Source organism: Balaenoptera musculus, chromosome 8 (assembly GCF_009873245.2).
Source record: "Balaenoptera musculus isolate JJ_BM4_2016_0621 chromosome 8, mBalMus1.pri.v3, whole genome shotgun sequence".
NCBI classification, from domain to species: domain Eukaryota; kingdom Metazoa; phylum Chordata; class Mammalia; order Artiodactyla; family Balaenopteridae; genus Balaenoptera; species Balaenoptera musculus.
In genome coordinates, this window is record NC_045792.1 from 23,277,013 (window position 1) to 23,296,108 (window position 19,096).

Consider the following 19,096-nt stretch of genomic DNA (forward strand, 5'->3'; position numbering starts at 1 on the left):
GTTATTAGGACATAAATACTCGTTACATGGTTTGGGCCTAACTAAATGAACAGAACCCTTAGGTATTTCTTTTGGCCTCAGAGGACTGTGAAAAAAATTTCTGAGCCTCTACGAGCACTTTGAACAGAGAAGGTTGGAAACCCACCCTTGGGCTAGGTGACAGTGCTCTCAGTCACACCCTTCTCCTTCCAAGCCCTGGGCCTGATATTGGAGGTTTGTCTCTTGACAGCCCCGGAGTGCTTGTTTATGCCTGAGAGCAGGTAATGGGAAAAGGACATGTAGATTCTCTAACTGGGTGGGTCCCCAGTCTGCCTGCCATTTGGATCACCTGGGGGAACTTTGTAAAAATAGTTTCCTGTCCTCTGCCCTGGAGATTCGAATTCAGGGGTGTCTGACGGAGGAATCTGAGTTTAAAAGCCTCTGCTCCAACCCGCATTCCTTTAGGCAGCCAGGAAGGCCCAGATTTGCGGGTTCCTGGTTGTTTTCGGGTGTACTGGGGGCCAGGCTGTGGCCCAGGGAAACGAGGTGGCATTTCCGGATCTCCAGGCGGGGAAGGGGCGCGGGCAGCTGCGCCACAGAACGCGGGGGGAGGTGGGCGCTGGCCGCGCTCATCCCCACATCCATTGCGGGTGCGCAGCGGGAGTGGCCCGAAAGGAAGACGCCTCTGCGGGGTGGGTCCTCACTCTCCCAGGCCCAGGGATCACATACTTCTCCGCCCCCGCCGCGGACGGCCGGACGCCTAGGGAGGGTTTCTGGGGCGGGGTGGGAGAGGGAGAGGGCTGAGTGCAGCTGGGAGGGAGGCGGCCGAGAGGTGGCAGCAGCCGCCCGCCCGCAGCCTCCGAGCCTCCAGGCAGCCCCGGGCGGGGGTCGCGGAGACGCGCGCTGCTCGGGGATGCGGGCGCCAAGGCCGGCCGGGCTGACCCCGGTGGTGGGGGGGGGGGCGGGGGGGCGGGGGAGGAACCGCGGAAACAGACGCGGGGTGCCCCCAGCGACGGCCCGATGTCTCCCGGAGTCTGAGAGCTGGGGTTGGACCAGTCTGGTTACACCCTGGTTGAGTCTCTTTGCACAGGATTTGTGGGGGTGCAAGACACTGAATTACGCAACACCGAGATGAGCCAGGGCCCTGGGTACACAGATGAGGAACCACTGTCTCAATATGGTGTGATGCGAAGAATTTTTTTGGGGGTGGGGGAGGGGTGGCAGGGATTAAAAATAACTCCCTTGCTGGTGTCTAAAATTCCACTGTTAGAGATGCATTCTTTTGTCTTGTTCGCTCCTCAAGGCCCTGGGAAGGATCAATGCATTAGATAGAACTTGAACTCTTTAGAATAAATCAATGACTTAATCTAATCTTTCTTCCTGGCAAGAGAAAAGCCCAGAATACTGAAGAAACAAGGAGGCGTGAAGGCACATTAATTGGTACTTGCTAATCACGCCCCAGAGACCAGGGCACTCCCTGGGAATGTTTCAGAACCATTTACGTTAGAGAAAAAGCAGCCCCATATCCACTTTGTGAATGTTTTAGGGAGGATTAATGTGGTGCCAGCACAGGATGATTAGTTCAGTGCGTTGCATTATTATTATTATTATTTTGTAAAAGCGGAAGCACCTGTACTAAGACTTTAATAAATTATAAAATTAATCTCTTCTTCTCTTTCCTTCGACCTTCTCTCTTTGAATTAGGGAAGTGGTATGGTATGGTGTGATGAAACTTTTACTCCAGAAATTCCTGGCTTGGAGATCTGCCTCTGCCACCCGCTTACTAGCTGTGTAATTCTGGAAAACAATCTCTCTGAGCCTCAGTTTTCGCTTCTGTAAAGCTGGAAAAATGGTACCTACTTGGATGGTTGTTGTGAGCATTAAATTAGATAGCACATGGAAAACATCTGGTGTATGTACTGATTCAGGCCCAAGTGATGTGTGTGTCACCATAGTCACCATGGAACACCTCCCTGTGGTCTGAAGTTTTGTATTTTTCTTTCTCTGTGACACCAGTGATGCTGTTGAACAAGCCGTCCAGTTTGAGGACTGTCACAATTCACACAGACATGGGCTGTGGTGTGTGTGTATGTATCTGTGTGTGTGTGATGCCCTCAGGTATAGAGGCACCACTGTGAACAAGAACTGTAAAGAAGAACTCTGCATCCTTACATACCAGATTTTTAGGAATCTTACCAGAAGGAATGGAAAATACTGGTAAGCAGTAAAGTCTAATCACCATTTGAAGACTGGTTCTCCATAGGTTTCTTCCACGAATTTAACATTTGTTTAGTCTTGTAACAAATTAAAATCTATCCTCTGTCTTCAGACTAAAGACCTTGAGGCAGGGGTGAAGTTTAATCTTTTTAAGGACAGCCTCCTACTCTCATATGTAATGTGTTTCTAAAAATGTATGTGAACACCAATCAATATTTCTCCCAGTGGTAAAGTCAAGAGTAAAACAGTATTTTTAGGCTCACAACTGCATAGGATAATGACTTTTGTATCTTTTTATTTCCCTCTGTTCCTCCTTCTTAGCTGAAAGATTATGAGTTAATGATGGGTTTGCAATTTGGGTTATTATTAAATTATTTTTTGATGTTGTGTGTCCTGGATCTAGATTTTTGACACTTATGTTCTTGACACATATTTTTGACGCTTATATTCCGTCTTGTAACTGTATTTAAATAACTATCTTAGACCTATCTTTATGTGTGATTGGCTTCAATGCTCACTGCTAGTCCTTTTATATTTTGGTTTTCCCATTCTTGAGCTCCTAATTTTAAGTCATGACTTGAGCAGTTGGAATATATTTTAAAGTGATTTAAACAGTATATGAGTGGCAGACATTCTGAACTCTTATGAATGTCTTTTTCGTTAACTCCTCTCAAAAACTAAAACTTATCTGTGAGTAAAATACCTGAGTCTAAATTTTTTCCATGTCAAAACTCTATAGACATCACTGTATCATAGATGAGAAGACCAAGGTCAGCATGATTTTTATTCCTTTATAGATATTTTTATTTTCTTTTATTGGTCTGGAGATAGATAGATACGTAGAAAACATGTTTTCTATTTTAATTTAAAAAGTTGTCAGGATATTTTTAGGTATGAGTCTCTGTTAGTTACTTTTCCCTGGAAACTGGCAAACCCGTTTCTTTCTCTTAGCTTCCCCTCTTCCCCTCCCTTTTTGGGAAGTTTTCTTTCACTATATCTTCAGTGATGGCTTCTTCTTTGATTGTTCTGGATTCTTCTTCAGAAACATAATTCTTGGGCTGAATCTCTGTTCCTGGTCTTCCATAGCTGTCATCTTCTTTCTTAATTACTGTATTTTATTGATTGTAAGAAGAACTTATATTTTATGTACAACTAAGGAAGAAAAAATGTTGCCAGTTAAACTATGACATAATGCCATAATTACAGTCCTGTGAAATTGGTAAATTGATCACACCAGCTTCCTTCTTGTTTTGATGTATTTCATCTATTTTGAGAGATTTGGCAGTTTCTCCTGCCTTCAATTGCATTGTTTGGCATGTGACAGGCAGTCTCTTTTGCGTGTATCTCAGTTACAGAACAACACAGCTTCTAAGCTTCTACTTAAGGATAACTTCTTTTCCCTTTCTTGGATCCCGTAAAGAACTTGGCTTAAAAAAAAAAAGAATTGCAGTCATTGCTCCAATAACAGATATTTACTTCAGTAATATCAAATTACATCCCGCTGCTCTAATTCCACGCCTTTCTGCATACACAGTAACTTCTTGTTTCAATGCCAAATCATAGTGTAATCTTCTAAAAGACATTTTAAATGGCAATTAAACTCCCATGTAATCACAACAATGTACATAAATCAATTAAAGTGCTTACAACATGAACAGCTGAGACCACGTTTGGCCATGCCCAGGACTTGACAACCTCACCGGGACAGCCCCCTGGTCCACTATGATTGTAAGATGCCACCGATTGTAAGACCTAACCTGATTTCTGAATTGTAAACATGTGCCAAAATGGACATCTTAGAATCAGTGAAATATGATAGTTTCAATTCCTTGTTCTCTTTCTCTGCATTTTGGAAGTGTTTCTCAAGTTTGCCATCCATAATACTTATCTGATTTTCTGCCATGTCAATTCCACTCATTTACTGCTTCTTATTAATTATTGTTAAATAATTTTATTTTCTTAGAGATAGTTTTCTTATCAAAACTAGCTTTCTTTCTATCTGTTCTTGGAGACCACTGGTCAGATTCTCTTTCATAGGCCTGAAGCCCTTGGATATTTACCATACAACTGAGTTCTAGTGAATTCAAGTGATGTGTGTGACTTACAGAACTTCCCCATAAGAGCATTCATCGAGCTCTTCTCCATGCTCTTTTTTCCTTATTCCAGCTAAATGCCAGGACATGACAATGACAACCTTGGAGGCCACATGATGAAGATGGAAGAACTTTTGTTATCCTGGGTGCCCAAGTTTGGAGAGCTGCTCTTGGCACCTTGGAACATTTGTCTTAGGCTGTTTTCTAAGTGACAAATCAACTTTTATTATATTTCATCCAATATATAAATATTGGGTGTATTTGTACAGCAGCTGAATTTACTCTAATAATACATATTCCAAAATCACCATGTACCTTTTCTAAAAGATTTTTATAAAATTCTTATAAAATTTCTATGAAAACTGCCTTAAATTTTGCTTTCTTAATTACTGTTGCTGCTAAGAAAAGAGCGTAACTTGGACAGTGAAACTATCTCAAATGAGGTAATGAAGTAATTAATGGATTTTTAAAAATAAATTTGTTTATTTGTTTATTTACTTTTGGCTGCATTGGGTCTTAGTTGCTGTGCACGGGCTTTCTCTAGTTGCAGTGAGTGGGGGTTACTCTTCGTTGCGGTGCACGGGCTTCTCACTGTGGTGGCTTCTCTTGTTGCAGAGCATGGGTTCTAGGCTTGCAGGCTTCAGTAGTTGTGGCACGTGGGCTCAGTAGTTGTGGCTCGCAGGCTCTGGAGCACAGACTCAGTAGTTGTGGTGCACGGGCTTAGTTGCTCCGTGGCATGTGGGATCTTTCCGGACCAGGGCTTGAACCCGTGTCCCCTGCATTGGCAGGCGGATTCTTAACCACTGTGCCATCAGGGAAGTCCTAATTATTGGATTTTAACACTCCTGTCACTTCTGCCAAAAAAAAAAGTTTCAGAATACCACCTTTCCCCAGTGGGTACATGGAGTTCTGATTTGCTCAGACATTTGATAAAAGAAGAAAAGAAGAACTCTCACAAGCAAGTGACTGAAACCTGCATGGATAATAACTGAACATGGTCTAATGTTGTTTTGGATGACATATTTTAAAACACTCCACTCTTTTAACTAACTGTTGTCTCTTTTATTATTAGAAGTTATATCTTATTGTTTATTTTAAAAGGTTCACAATTAGGCTTTGCATAAACAAAGGAACTTCCCCCCATCACATTTTTGTAGGACCTGTAATGTCATTTCAAGGTGGCAGTTTTTGAAGTTTATCCTGGTATCAGTCTTATCTCAGCTTGTTTTCAGTTTCAACCTATAACATAAAAACTTCATGTTATGTTTTTCATATTATAGATGCCAATTTCCTAAAATTTTCTTCTGGTTTCTATAGTAAATCATCTTCAGAGATGTGTTCTTTTTCTTAGTCTTCTGGGTGATTCTCTTTTTCTTGTTTGTGACATTGTTTTTCTATAGGTCCCATCGCCCCTACCCCACTACCCTCTTCACTTTATTTACCTTAAAACATGTAGAGCCCTATGGAGACTTGGTGCTTGCTAACAGAGGAAGTGTGGCTTGTCTTTGCTTTTCCTCACTGCCCTATTCCTTAGGTGTGCAGCTGGAGGGCCAGCTGAGGTGCATATCTCCTCAGCAGTTCCCAAAACTGATGGGATTCATCTTGTGCAGCCCTGCTGAACTGATGTGGGATCTCCTCCTACTTCTGCCTGTTCTCTAACATTCAGAACTGATGAGTATCTCAAAATCTTACTCTCCAGCACAAACTGCCTTTGTCCTGCCTGTGAAGCATCATGTGTGGGAAAAATACCTTCCAAAATGTGATGTGCTATTGCTGGTCCTCTTCTAATTCCTGTTCCATGGTTTCCCAGGAATTGTCTGTGAATGGATGTAGATAGATTGGGGGAGACAGAATAGTTCTCTGGCCTATCCAAAGAATAGCACCCATAGTAGAGAGCCAGCTGTTTGTTTGGTTAGGTCCTGGATCTCTGAACTGGGGGTAGAAAGTAGGAGAAAGGCAAAGTATTCTTATCATTTTTCAGGTGGGTGGGGTTACCCTGTTTTATAAGGTGAAACATGGATTGTTTGTCTCAATGCAGCTTAGCTTCATTAGCTTTATTGAGGTAATAGAAATTCCTTTTAGATTCAGGTAACAGTTTGTTGGTTCATCTTCACTTTTGATGTTGTTGTGAATTTTTGTCTTTTTTTTCTGTCTTGTAAGTAATTTAGGGAAAAGTTTGGAGACACTTCATCAGGAGCATCCAGCCAGATGCCATTTTAAACCCTAAGTGATTTGATTTGATTTTTTAAAAAGTAGGTCTAGGAATTAGTTCAGTTTACTTATGTTCTGTTTACCTTAAATCACTTCATGAAGCATCCACTGTGTCCAAAGTTGTCTTCAGATACTTTTCTAAATTTCATTGCATGGGCCTTTGGAGGAGGCAGGGGTGAGACTTCTTTTGCTAGCAGGTAACCATGTCAAACAGTCATCAAGTGGAGAGTAATTCTTATTGGGGTCTTATTCAAGGTATTTTTGATTGTTAATAATAGAAACTAATTACAGCCAGTGGGGGCAGGGTGGGGAAGGGGGAGAAAGAGAGAAAGAAAAGAAAAAAAACAAAAAACTGTATATTGGGATGCTGGAGTACCTTAGAGAATACAAGGACAGTTGGACTAGAGGCGCCAAAGCTGTTAGGAACCCAGACCTTCCATTCACTCTCTTCCCCTGCTTTCCTGTGAAAGAAACATTTATCGTAAACACAGGCCTTTTCAGGATGCAATGTGACTTTGTCTGCTTCTCATGGGCGTGGAGTAAAATGTATGCCTCAGAGCTTCTGCATTTTCTCTGTTTAAGTAATCCACCTCAGGCTGACTGATGGCTCTTCCTGGAGTCTGTCCTAATTCCAGGCTCCAGGGAGAGAGAGAACTTGACGGGCCTGGCTTAGGTCAGGTGACCAGTCTGGCCCAATCAGCTGTGGTTGGGTATGTATATGTATGTGAAGGTACTAGCGTTAATTGCTGGCTCCAACTCAGGGCTCGGAGGGGGTGGCAGGGGGGCAGCAGTTCTCAGAGAAAGAGGCCCATTGTGCCTTGGGCAGGCTCCCCAAAGGTGCCTATCACTCTTGGCTTTGGGAAGAAAGCCCACTAGGTCCTGTCCTGAGGGGAGCTGGAGTGCCAGGCCATGACCCTCCTCTCAGGCCTACGAGTTACTTGGGTGGAATCGAGCACCAGTCTTCCCACTGAGTTGTGGGTCTTGGGGGGCTCTCGTGAAGAGTTGCAGAGTAATTTATAAGTCTGCACACCTGCATCTCCAGCTGTCTCCCATTAGATTTTCCTTGGCGTTGTTCCCGCTTCCCTCTAATCAGAAAAACTCTTTCGTATGAAATCCAGATTTTGCAAACTTTCTTTCTAGCAGTGACTTTATTTGGAAAGTAAACTCTCCCTTCAGTTCTAAAGCAGGACCAGTCACAACTGGACATGGCACACCTGCACCATTGCTTTTCTCTATGGAGGTAGAAATGGAAATATGTTTCTCATGGATACATTTAGTAGAACGCAGCTGGAGTTAGCAGTGTGGGAGAGCACTGGCCTAGGAGTCAGAAGTCCTGGGTTTTATTCTCCACATTGCCTTTCACATAAAACTTTAAGACTTTGAGCAATTTTATCAGTGGACCCAAATTCCAGTTTTTAAATTTATAAAATGGGGATAATAATACTTACTTTGTTTACCATCTATCAAGTACTTTAAATAGGATCAAATATCTATGAATATAAGCCATTCTTTATTAATTGACACTGGATGGACTGTTTGTAACTTTCTAACAATATTCCAGGGGTTAATAGAGATTTATGCAGGAGGACAACACCAGGAGGAGAGGTAGGAACTGAGAGTGGTTAAACAGTTCATCCAGTGGCACAGGTAAGTCAGAGGCAGAGCTGGGGATAAGCATGAAATTCTGGACCTCCCCCACCTGAAGACTCTCTCACGTGATCACAGGTCTTCTCCATGTATCTGCTCTTTCTACCAGGACCTCCTGTCTTAGTCTGTAGTTGACCCATCCTGATCTGACCAAAAGGAAGAGGCTGTGTTGAGATCGAAGTAGCGCTCTTGACCCCCAGCCCACGTGTTGAGTACATCTGTGTGTATCCTGGAACAAGACTTCAGGGCTAAAAGTTCTGACTGGTTTGTCAGACTCTAAGGCCTGGGAGCTCAGACCTGGATGCTCTTTCTCCGCTTGCTTCAGTGTATCATGTACCTCGGGGTGTTGAGTGGGAGATGAGAAGGATTGGGGTAGGTGGGAAACTCAGGACTAAGTGAGGCAAATCCAGAGGATGGTTTTCTTCTCCTGTGCCTTCTAGGGACTTTGTGTGTGTGTGTGTGTGTGTGTGTAGAGGGGGGTGAATTAAGGTTAAGTTAAATGATAAAAGCCAAAGCAACAAGGTCTCACTTCCTTTGGTTTTGAGCTGCAGAGGAAATGTAATGTGAAAAGCAAAAAGAGTAGGTCCCACCCTTCTAGCACTTTAGAGTTTGCCAGGGCATTCCTGGTTCTTGGGTCACAGATCCTTACAAACAACCCTGTGGACTGGATAATGTCATTGTCACTACCATCCAGATGAGGATCCTGGACATGAGCTGACATGCCCAAGGTGAGGCCATCAGTAAATAGAGTCAGAATTTGAACGTAACTCCAGAATTTTTCCTCTTAGCAACCATACTCTCATGCCTATCGGAGGGTTTTAAAACACTGATACCCAATTCTGATTTAAGTGATCTGGGGTTGGCCCTGGACATTGAGATTTTTAAAAGTTCCCCAGGTGATTCAATATCTAGTTCAGCTTGAGAACCGCTGCTCTATGCTTTCCCAAGTTTAGTGGCTGAGGACCAGCCACCTTCTGACCCAGTGCCTATCAAACTTGAATGTACATAAGAAACACCTGTGAATAGTGTTAAGCATGGGATTCTGATTCAGGTGGTCTGGGAGGGCCTGAGGTTCTGTATTTCTAACAACCTCCCAGGTGGTGCTCCTGGTCCTGGAACCACACTTTGAATGGAAGGGTAATCTGACCAGCACACCTCCCATGCAGTGCTCTGAGTGTCTCCGACCCAGGCTCCCCAGCTGTGCTCAGTCGGCAGGTGGACCTGCTGGCTCCCCGCCCCCGACCAAGCTGGTGTGCGACTCTCAGTTTGTGTGATTGTACTTTGAGCTGAGGTGCTCCTTCCCTTCCTTCCACCACTGGGTCTGCTGCTGTGGATCCTGGACTGGCCTTCTTTCCTGTCCCTGCTTCTGGTTCCAGGATCTGGTGCCTCCCAGTTGCCCCATTTGTTGATGTCAGCCCAGTCCTGATGTGTGAAAAAGCAGGAGGGACCCCATGCATTGAAGACCAGAAAGCCTCATGTTTGGGATCAGAAGGATGAGTCCCTGCTCTGCCACTTCCTGCCTGTGTGGCCTTGAGCAAGTTACTTGACCTCTGTAAGGGGATGAAGATCACTCCCTCGTAGGTTTACAGTGAGATTACACGAGATGATTTAGGTAAAGTGCCCACATCAGAGACTGGTATGCTCCATTAACAATCATTGTATTACTAAGGAAGTTGGAACTAAACATTTACTGACTGTCCAGCATGTGCCATTTCCTGCATTAGGTGATTAGTAGACATTATCTTGTTTGAGCCTCAGAACAACCCTGCAAGGTAGGTATGTTTTCTGTTTTTCATGTGAGGTCATTGAAATCAGAGAGGTAGTGACTCAGACAAGGATGCCCAGCTAGCAAGCTCTAGGGCCAGAACTTGCATCCCGATTTGTCTGACTTTGAAGGCTTTTGCAGATCCCTTTTGACAGTTGTGGCTTATTTGACAGACAGGAGGGCTGCATAAACACTTGTCGACTTAGCCATTTGGGGAGAGGGAGACCAGCTCCCAGAGGCTGGGAAGCAGCTTCAGTGCTCTCCATTTGCCTTTGGAGGACAGGCAGGTGAATGGGAGCAGGGGCTAAATGATTGATGGGCTGGGTCAGAAAGTGACTTTGACACTAACAAGCACAGACTGCCTGGCCCCTGCCCTGTGAACCAGTCAGTGCAGGACCTGGAGGAACTGTAGGCTTCTATGCCCTCCACAAGAGCAGCAATTTGTGTGTGTGTGTGTGTGTGTGTGTGTGTGTGCACGCTCTAGGGGGTTGAGAATGAGCCGGTGGCAGGAGTGAGTACTGTGGATGGGGAATGAATGAGATCTCCTTGTGGCTGGGGTGGAATGGGGCACCCTGACAGGCTCCCACCCCAGTCTCCATGAAAAAGAGCTCGGTGGGACCCAAGCCTGCGAGTCTCCCGTCTCCTGCCAGACCCCGGCACCTGCCTGCCACCAGGTTGTTGATGTAAAATGTAAACTGTGCCTCTAACACAGCAGCCTGGCAGCAGGGAATGTGCTGATGAGAGAGAGAGCGCGGAAGAGGAGTGGGGAGGCTGCAGGGAGCTGGCAGCTCAAATCCCAAATGGCATGACTCTGGTGGTGAGTGTGGGGCTTGTCCTGTCCCTTGCAGAGGACCCTTGCCTGCCCCCGGCCTGGAGGCATGGAGGCTGAGGCCAGGGCCTTCACACCTAGCTGTCCTGGAGTGAAGGCGGCCGTCTCCTCCAGCCAGGCAAGCTGCAGTGGCCCGGGCTGCTCCTCTGGCAGCACAGCCCCGCCCTGCTCTGCAGTGAGACAGGGATACTCAGCCTGCACTGCCCTTTCATACCTCTTAGCACAGGAACCAAGATGGATCTGTTTAATGGAGGAGGAGACAGAGCTACGAGAAACTCAGCCAAGGTGCCTGGGCCCCCAGGCAGTGGTGGCGGCTGCCTCTATTTTGCTCACTGGGGACAGAGCTGCTCGGCCTCACTTCACACTGGGGTCTTCTAGCCTCAAAGCTCATGTTGTCCATCTTGATGAAAAATGCACAGATTTTACACAATTACAGGAAAAAAGAAACCCATGCCGTATGCTTCATTGTTTATTTAGCTAGTTTTGTATATTTTTGATTGTACTATTATGTTTTCAACCGTTATCAAAACTCTTTTCCTCTGAGACTGGGGAGGAGGGACTTTGCAGAACAAGGGTCCCCTCCTCCTATCCTTACAACTGCTAAATTGAGAGCCTTTAATTCACTTAACGTTTTATTTATTTTTAACTTTTCATTTCGAATTCATTTCAGACTTAAGAAAAAAGTTACAAAAATAGTACCAAAAATTCCCCTCACCCAGATTCCCCCAAATGTTAACATCTTGTATAACCTAGAGGACAATGATCAAAGCTATTAGCATTGATGCATACTATTGTCAAGTCTGTAGACTTAATTCAGATTTTGCCAGTTTTCCCACTATGCCCTTTCTCAGGTCCAGGATCCAATCCAGGATCCAATTTAGGATCACACCTTACATATGATTGTCCTGCCTCCTTAGTGCCCTTTCATCTGAAACAGTTCTTTGGTTTTAATTTGTCTCTGATGACCTTTTCATGTTTGAAAAGTGCTGGCCAGTTATCTTCTAGAATGTTCTTAATTTGGGTTTATGTGATGTCTCATTGTGATTTAAATCCAGGCTATGCATTTTTGGCAAAAGCACCACAGAAGTGACGTTGTGTCCTTCTCAGAGCATCATATCAGGAGGCACATGACCTCTCTTTGTTCTGGTACCTGTGATGTTCACTTTGATCTCTTGTTTAAGGTGGGGACTGCCAGGTTTCTCCCCTGTAAACTTACTGCTTTTACTTTTGTAATAAGTATTTGGTGGGGAGTTACGTTATAAATATCCTGTGTCTTCTCAGGTTTTGCCCACTGATTTTAGGATTCATGAATGGTTCTGCCTGAAACAGTTATTACTCGGGAGTTTAATTCACTTACAAATGCAAAGACAAGACAATTATACAGCAAAAATAAAAGAACCTTCTGGGCCTATGAGCAGGATTGTATCTCTTCTTACACCTCTAATCTGTTTGCTAGGTTGTCTTCATAGTTCTGTCTCTAGTACAGCATAGTCAGTGGTTAAGTACATAAAATGTTGAACGTCACATCCACTCTGCTCTCGCTATGTTTGTTTTTAGGTGTAACAATATTTCATTGATGCTTCATCCTTCTAGCTGATTCATTCTGGTCTCTCAGAGCGCACAGTATCTTTGGAGCTCAGAGCTACCTTCTAAATTTAATCTGAACTTAAGCTCCATCTCCCTCTATTTAGACTGAAGATGTGTGGTCTTACTCTGCATATCCCAGTGATTCTAATTTTAACTCAGGACCAGTCTTTTCTTGGTGAATGATTCAGCATTTTACAGTCTGACATTTTAAGAGAACCACTTTGCTATTAAACTGAAGCCATATATTAAAGTGAAACCCTGAACCAAGGATGGGTCCAACAAAGGTTAGACAAGGTTTAGACGAAGATAAGGCAATTTGTCACACCTACCAGCCTGCCAAGTGCATAGCAGAAATGAAATGAGATTCCGGAACCAGGGCAGGCTGGGGCCTTTGACTATAGATTCTAATGCAGAGACACCCTTCTCAGAGGTGGCTGCAGCCCTGGCTTCCCAAGGACCCTCTCTTGGCTGTGTTTATGGACTATGTGGAGGGATTCTGTGCTCTGGAACTGAGGCCCGAGTTAGGACAGCATATTTAAAGGAGGCTTAAAAGTTGAACTTCCAAATTGGGAAAGTTGTAAATATGAAGTGAGCTGTTATTGATTTTTGTTCTGTACCAAAGAAGAATTGATGGAATGGAAAGAAAGCCTTCCTGTACTTGCATCTCACAGGTGCTGTCAGCCCAGTGATTGTACTTCCCTCATCGTTTATTTCAGACTGCACAGAAGTGCTCAGGCTTTCTCTGCCCAGAGAATTGCTGGTCAGGAAGCTGGCTGAATAAAGCAGCATAACTATTTTGGTAGAGCACTTTTCTGTCTGTGATCTACCTACAAAATTGAAGCTGAATCCGGCCTCTGTACGCTGACACCGAATTAATTCTCAGAGACAGAGTTTTGGGTGAAGTAGAAAAGAATAGCTTTATTGCTTTGCCAGGCAAAGGGGGGCCACAGCAGGCTAATGCCCTCAAAACTGTGTGCATCCCAACCTAGAGGGGGTAGTGAGAAGTTTTATAGTAATGGTTCAAAGAGGAGGGAGTAATCAGCTCATGGACGTTCTTCTGATTGGTTGGTGGTGAGGTAAGTGGGAGTCGGCATCATCACCCTTCTGGTTCCAGCTGGTCTTGGGTCTATCTGCTTGTGGGCAGCATACTGTTAACTTCTCCCACCTGGTGAGGGAATATCTGCAAAATAGTTCAAAGATATTATTATGTATATTCCTTGAGGGGGAACCAGGACCCTGCCCCAAGCCTGCACTATTGTTTCTTTTGACTTTTCCTCCCTTGTCTTGCATCTCCTCCCTTCCCTAATTAGCAGCGTTTGAACCTGCCCATTGGAGCTCAGGGAAGGTCATGGAGGCTGAATGAAGCCTATTTCCTGTAATCAAGAAATGGTGGACACAGAAAGGCTTTTGTGCCCAGGAGCCCTACAGGGTCCTGCTCAGTATCAATAGCAGTGACCCAAGGCTTTCCTTTTAGCCTTTCTATATCATGCTCTTCCTGAGTGTAGGAGGGGAGAAAGGAGTAACTAGATGGAGAAAAGGGAAAGAGAGAAGGGGATATGAATGCAGAATGTGAGGAAAATGAAACTGAGTCCCCCTAAAACCGAGTTCCCCTGCTGAGTTTATGAGTAACCTCTCTACCCAAAACTTTATTCCCTTTCTTGTCCCATCCCTGCTACCCTCAGGATTGATGAGTATCAAAGAAAAGGGGGGACTGAAACCAAGCAGGACACTGTGGGGCCTTCCTGGGTACAAGACCCTCCACGTCCCCACTTCCTGTTTCGCCCTCCCCTGAATTCCAAAGCACAGACTCAAGCAGTGTGTGTTTGTGTGTGTGTGTGTGTGTGTGTGTATGTAGTGTGTGTGCAACAAAAGGCTCCTAAAAATGACTAACCAACTGTATAATCCCCCCAGGGGGCTGGTGCTGTCCTGTTGTAGATCCAATGTCCTAATTGGATCATGTGCCTGGTGGGGCATTGGATCTCATAAGCACACAGCCTGATGCTCATCCCACTTCACTTTGGCTTTTAATCCAAGCAAAGTAAGACCAGGGAAGGGAGAGTATAGTCCATGTCCCATGGGATAGGTGGGTAGCAAAAACCAGTCAGAGTGATGACAAAATTAATTTTGTACCCTTGTCCTTGGGAAATGAAAAAGAACAGGCCTTAGAAGACTCTTATGCCCAGGTTCCTTAGCATGAGTGAGGGAGCAGTTAACCCAAAGGTTTTTCATTTCTCCCAGATCCCAGCCAGATCCAGTTTCAAGGACTCGGAGCTTCCTGTCTGAGCCAAAAAGATGCCCCACTCCCTCTAGTCCTCAAATGATTCCAAAGCCAGAGGCACTGAAAGCAGCTCTGGCGTCAGAAAACCCAGAGCCAGGTAATGAGATGAGAGGGAAAAATGCCCAGCCGTGACATTAAGTGGGATTTATTTCCATCATCTTAGGTTCCCTATTGTATGGCACACTCCTTCCTCACCTGCAAATACAGCCATATTTTAGGCACCAGGCTAAATGCTGTAAATGTATGATTTTCTTTAACCTTCAAATCAGCCCTGCATGGTAGGTTCTATTATCCTCACTTTACCAGTGAGGAAACTGGGGCTCAGAGAGGTGAAGTGATTTGCCAAAGTTCATGGAGTTAACAAATGGCAGAAATTACAACAGACCCAGATCTGCCTCTCTCCAACTCCTCTCTCTGCAACTCCAAGGGTTGCAGGGCTGTGTGAGGGATAATGGCTCTGCGTGCTGTCACTGCATAGATGTGCCCTTTCCAAATACACAAAACAGGAAGGTGACCTGCCAATCCAGGGGAAGGCAATAAACCACACATTCAATTAGAATGACATACATTTAATCACAATTGTCTAATAGTATTTGAGATTTCTTATTTAATCAGTAATGAGACGACCCAGCAATTAATGTTTCTGTAATTGCAGCCGCCCTTACCAGTATAGTGTTGATTTTAAACTAATCTTTCTATTTTATATCCTCTTTTTATTTCTGGAGTTAATAAAGTTGCTCTAATGAGTTGTATTAAAACATCAATTTCTTCTTTTGTTGCACCCACAAGTTTATCATGGTTTTTAATCAAAATACTGAGTGAATGTGCAGGAAGGAGCTTTGGACATCAGTGTTTGCCTGGATGGAGAAGCCAGGGTGGGAGATGGCTTATTTCCATCAGACTCTCCCAGCCCCGTTTTGCCCCTTCTGAAGAGGTTTGAGGACAGGGACAGCTTCATGGGCATGTGACCTGTGCGGTCACTCGGACCCCATGCTCAGAAGGGCCTGTGCTTGGTTTCACACTCTGCTGTCACTGTTTTGAGTGACACCTTTAGTGATACCTTTTGAAAAAATGTACCCCACATTTTCCTTATGCACTGGGCCTTGCAAATTGTGTAGCCAGTCCTGTTTGAGGATCTGTCAGAATTAGCCCCTCCTTGAGTTAGTGCTAGTGTGGAGTGGGCAAGAAGTTGTTGGGGAGGGGGTGGGGGGAGGTGAAATGAACTCTGTTCTTGGGTTTCTCATGGCTTTTTATGTTCTCTTCTTGCAGTTCTAAAACTCAGGCTATAGGAATACCAAATAAAAACAGATGCCAGTGAAAGGGGCATTAATAGGAATTCTTTTTTGGTGGAGGGGAAAAAGTCTTTTTTCTGAAACGCATTTAAAAAAATTGTAACAATGGCTAACATTTATTGAGTACCTACCGTGGCCCAGGAACTGTTCTATGCACTTCACATATGTCATTTAATACTCAAAACAGCCCTATGAGATAGGTACTATCTGTGATTAAGCCCAAGTTGGAAACAAGGGCAAGAGAGGTTAAGCAAACTGCCCAATAAAAGGCAGAACCAAGCTAGCATCCACATTTACGTTCTGGCATGGTAGAAACGGGTTTTGGAGAGAGGCAGATCTGGGTCTGTTGTAATTTCTGCCATTTGTTAACTCCATGAACTTTGGCAAATCACTTCACCTCTCTGAGCCCCAGTTTCCTCACTGGTAAAGTGAGGATAATAGAACCTACCATGCAGGGCTGATTTGAAGGTTAAAGAAAATCATACATTTACAGCATTTAGCCTGGTGCCTGGCACAGTACCCATTGGATATGAGGTCATGTCTCTGCCACATTACAAATTAGAACCCAAGCTCTCCTGCAGAAAGCCTTTCTTGTCTGCTCTCAACCCATATTCTGCACTCATTTGCTCTATTATTTCCTTAAGAATTGTATTCACCCCATTATATTGATACATGCTTATTCTATATGAATTTATTCCCCAATACTTTGTTGAGTTTATGGTATATTATTAATTTAGCAGTTACTGGCTCCAGCCATGAGCAAGGCACTGTGCTATGTGTAAGGCATCCTATGTTATGAATGCAAGGTGCGCTGGCCAAGTGATATGACATCCCATTATTTTTGCCTTATTCTATTTGTTAGAAGCAAGTCCCTAGGTCCAGCCCACACTCAAGGAGAGGAGACAATATGAGTGTGTAAATATCAGGAGGCGAGGATTATTTCAATCCATTTTGGAAGGTGCCTACCACAAGCTCTTCATACATCCACATTCCATCCATGCTCATGACCACCCTTAGCTTTAGAAGAGGCAGGGAAATACAATCTTACCATGTGCCTGGAAGAAGGGATATTTGTGAACAACTCTAATGACTAACAGATATGATCCTAGAGTGTAGTGATGAATTTACTAGTGACAGGGTCTGCAGAGTGTATCAATCAGGGAATGATTAGAAAGTTAGGTTGAGGTTTACGAGATTAACTGACTTATAGAAAGTAGGTAGTCAATGGATGTTTTTGAGCAGGAGGGTAATTTAACCAGTGATTCTTAAAGTTATTATTAACTGGCTTTTTAAATTGAAAAAGAAATACACTCAATGAAGGTAAAAATTCAGGGAACAGAGGGATATGTAAGAAAAAGCAAGGTTATTTTCTATCCCCAGATCCCAGTTCCCCCTTCCCAGAGTCAACCATTTTTTTTTTCATTTGCTTATATATCTTGGAAATATTTAGGAATATATAAACCATATATATACACATCCCTCCTCTTCTTTGAAATCAATTATACATGCATTATACATGCACTGTTCCGAATCCTCCTTTTTCACCTCATCTTATGTCTTGGAGATAATTTCATAACTGCTATAGGTCTGTTTTACTGAAGGTTTTGGAAGGATTTAAATGGGTGTCCATGCGGGATAGAGCAAAGAGAATGGAGGCAGCTAGACCAACTGAGAGGCTCTTTCAATAATTCTGATTATTGGGACTTCCCTGGCGGTCCAGTAGTTAAGACTTCGCCTTCCAATGCAAGGGGTGCAGGTTTGATACCTGTTTGGGGAGCTAAGTTCCCACATGCCTTCGGGCCAAAAACCCAAAACATAAAACAGAAGCAATATTGTAATAAGTTCAATAAAGACTTTAAAAAAATTCCGATTATTTTTATTCATTTGTCAAACATTTATTTAAGTCTTTGCTGGGATCTGTGATACCAAGTCACAGAAGAAATTATCCTTGCCTTCAAAGAGCTCAAGGGAGCTAAGACAAGTAAACAAATAAATCATAACACAATGTGCCCAAATGTTGTAACTGGAGTGAAGTGACAAGTGTCTGGACTGGGATGTCCCCAAGAGATAAAAAACAGGAGGTGCTGGAACACCTTTTCTTTGAAAAAAATGTCAACAGGTGCAGTTTGATAAAGGGTATGTTTATCACTCCTGAAAGGGTAGACTGCCACATCTTTCATTTCTTTTATACCCTCTTGTCTCCCCCACCCTGTCCCCATGCACACACTGACATGGTGTCTGATGCAGACTAGTGTTACCTGACAGATGAGGACAGGCCTAAGGAGAGGCTCGAGATGAGATCCATGTTTCTCAGCCTTTGCTGATGGCATCTCCATCCCCCGCCTGGCTGTAATAGAAACAGTGGGCAAATTCTTGATTATGCAGGAAGATGAGCCTCTGATTCATTTTTGATGTTCAACGTTATGAGGCAAGCTCCCCGGCCATCTGTTCAAGGGAAGAATGTGTTACATATTTTGATTAATTTATTTTTATCTTAATCAAGTGGCAACTTTCCATCTTGGTGTATCTTAACCTGAGCAGTTGTGGCTGGAAGGCAGTGGGCTTGAACAGACTGATGAAGGAGGGGGAGAAGGATGGGCCACCTGGTGTCATGCTGGTGTCAGATGCAGGAGCAGAGCCTCCCCTGCACCGTCCTTTCACCTCCCTAATTAGTGAAGAAATTGCAAGCCCTTCAGTGGGCACTGAAATGCTTAGAGTGCCAGCCTCCTGGGGCTCGTTACACAAATGGGGGCAGAAAACCAAAACGGTCAGGATCTGCTGCTTACTGTCAGGGGGCCACAGGGAACCCAGGCTGGGGGTGAGAGGCATGAACAGCTTCCTGAAATGGTTAAAGGCGACTGAGATGAAGGGGAGGAGGCTGCATTTTCCTCATTAGAAAGAAATGGCCAAAAGCTCTTAGTGCGTTTACTGACATTAGGAGATTTATGTTTTTCCAGTCATTGGCATTGGATGGCAATGCGCAATTATGTTTCAGTTGCTGGCTCTAGGACCTCACAGAATGAGTGAGATGGAGTAGAGAGTAATAATCTAGCCATTGGTCTTAGTTTGGGTTTCCCCAAACTAAGGAGGCTGAAAAAAGGACTGGGGAGCAGTTTGTTTGGCAGAGATCCAAGGAAAAGGGGCGAGAGAGACAGAGAAGGAGGAAGAGTCATAGTGAGCTGCTTACCACACGGGCAA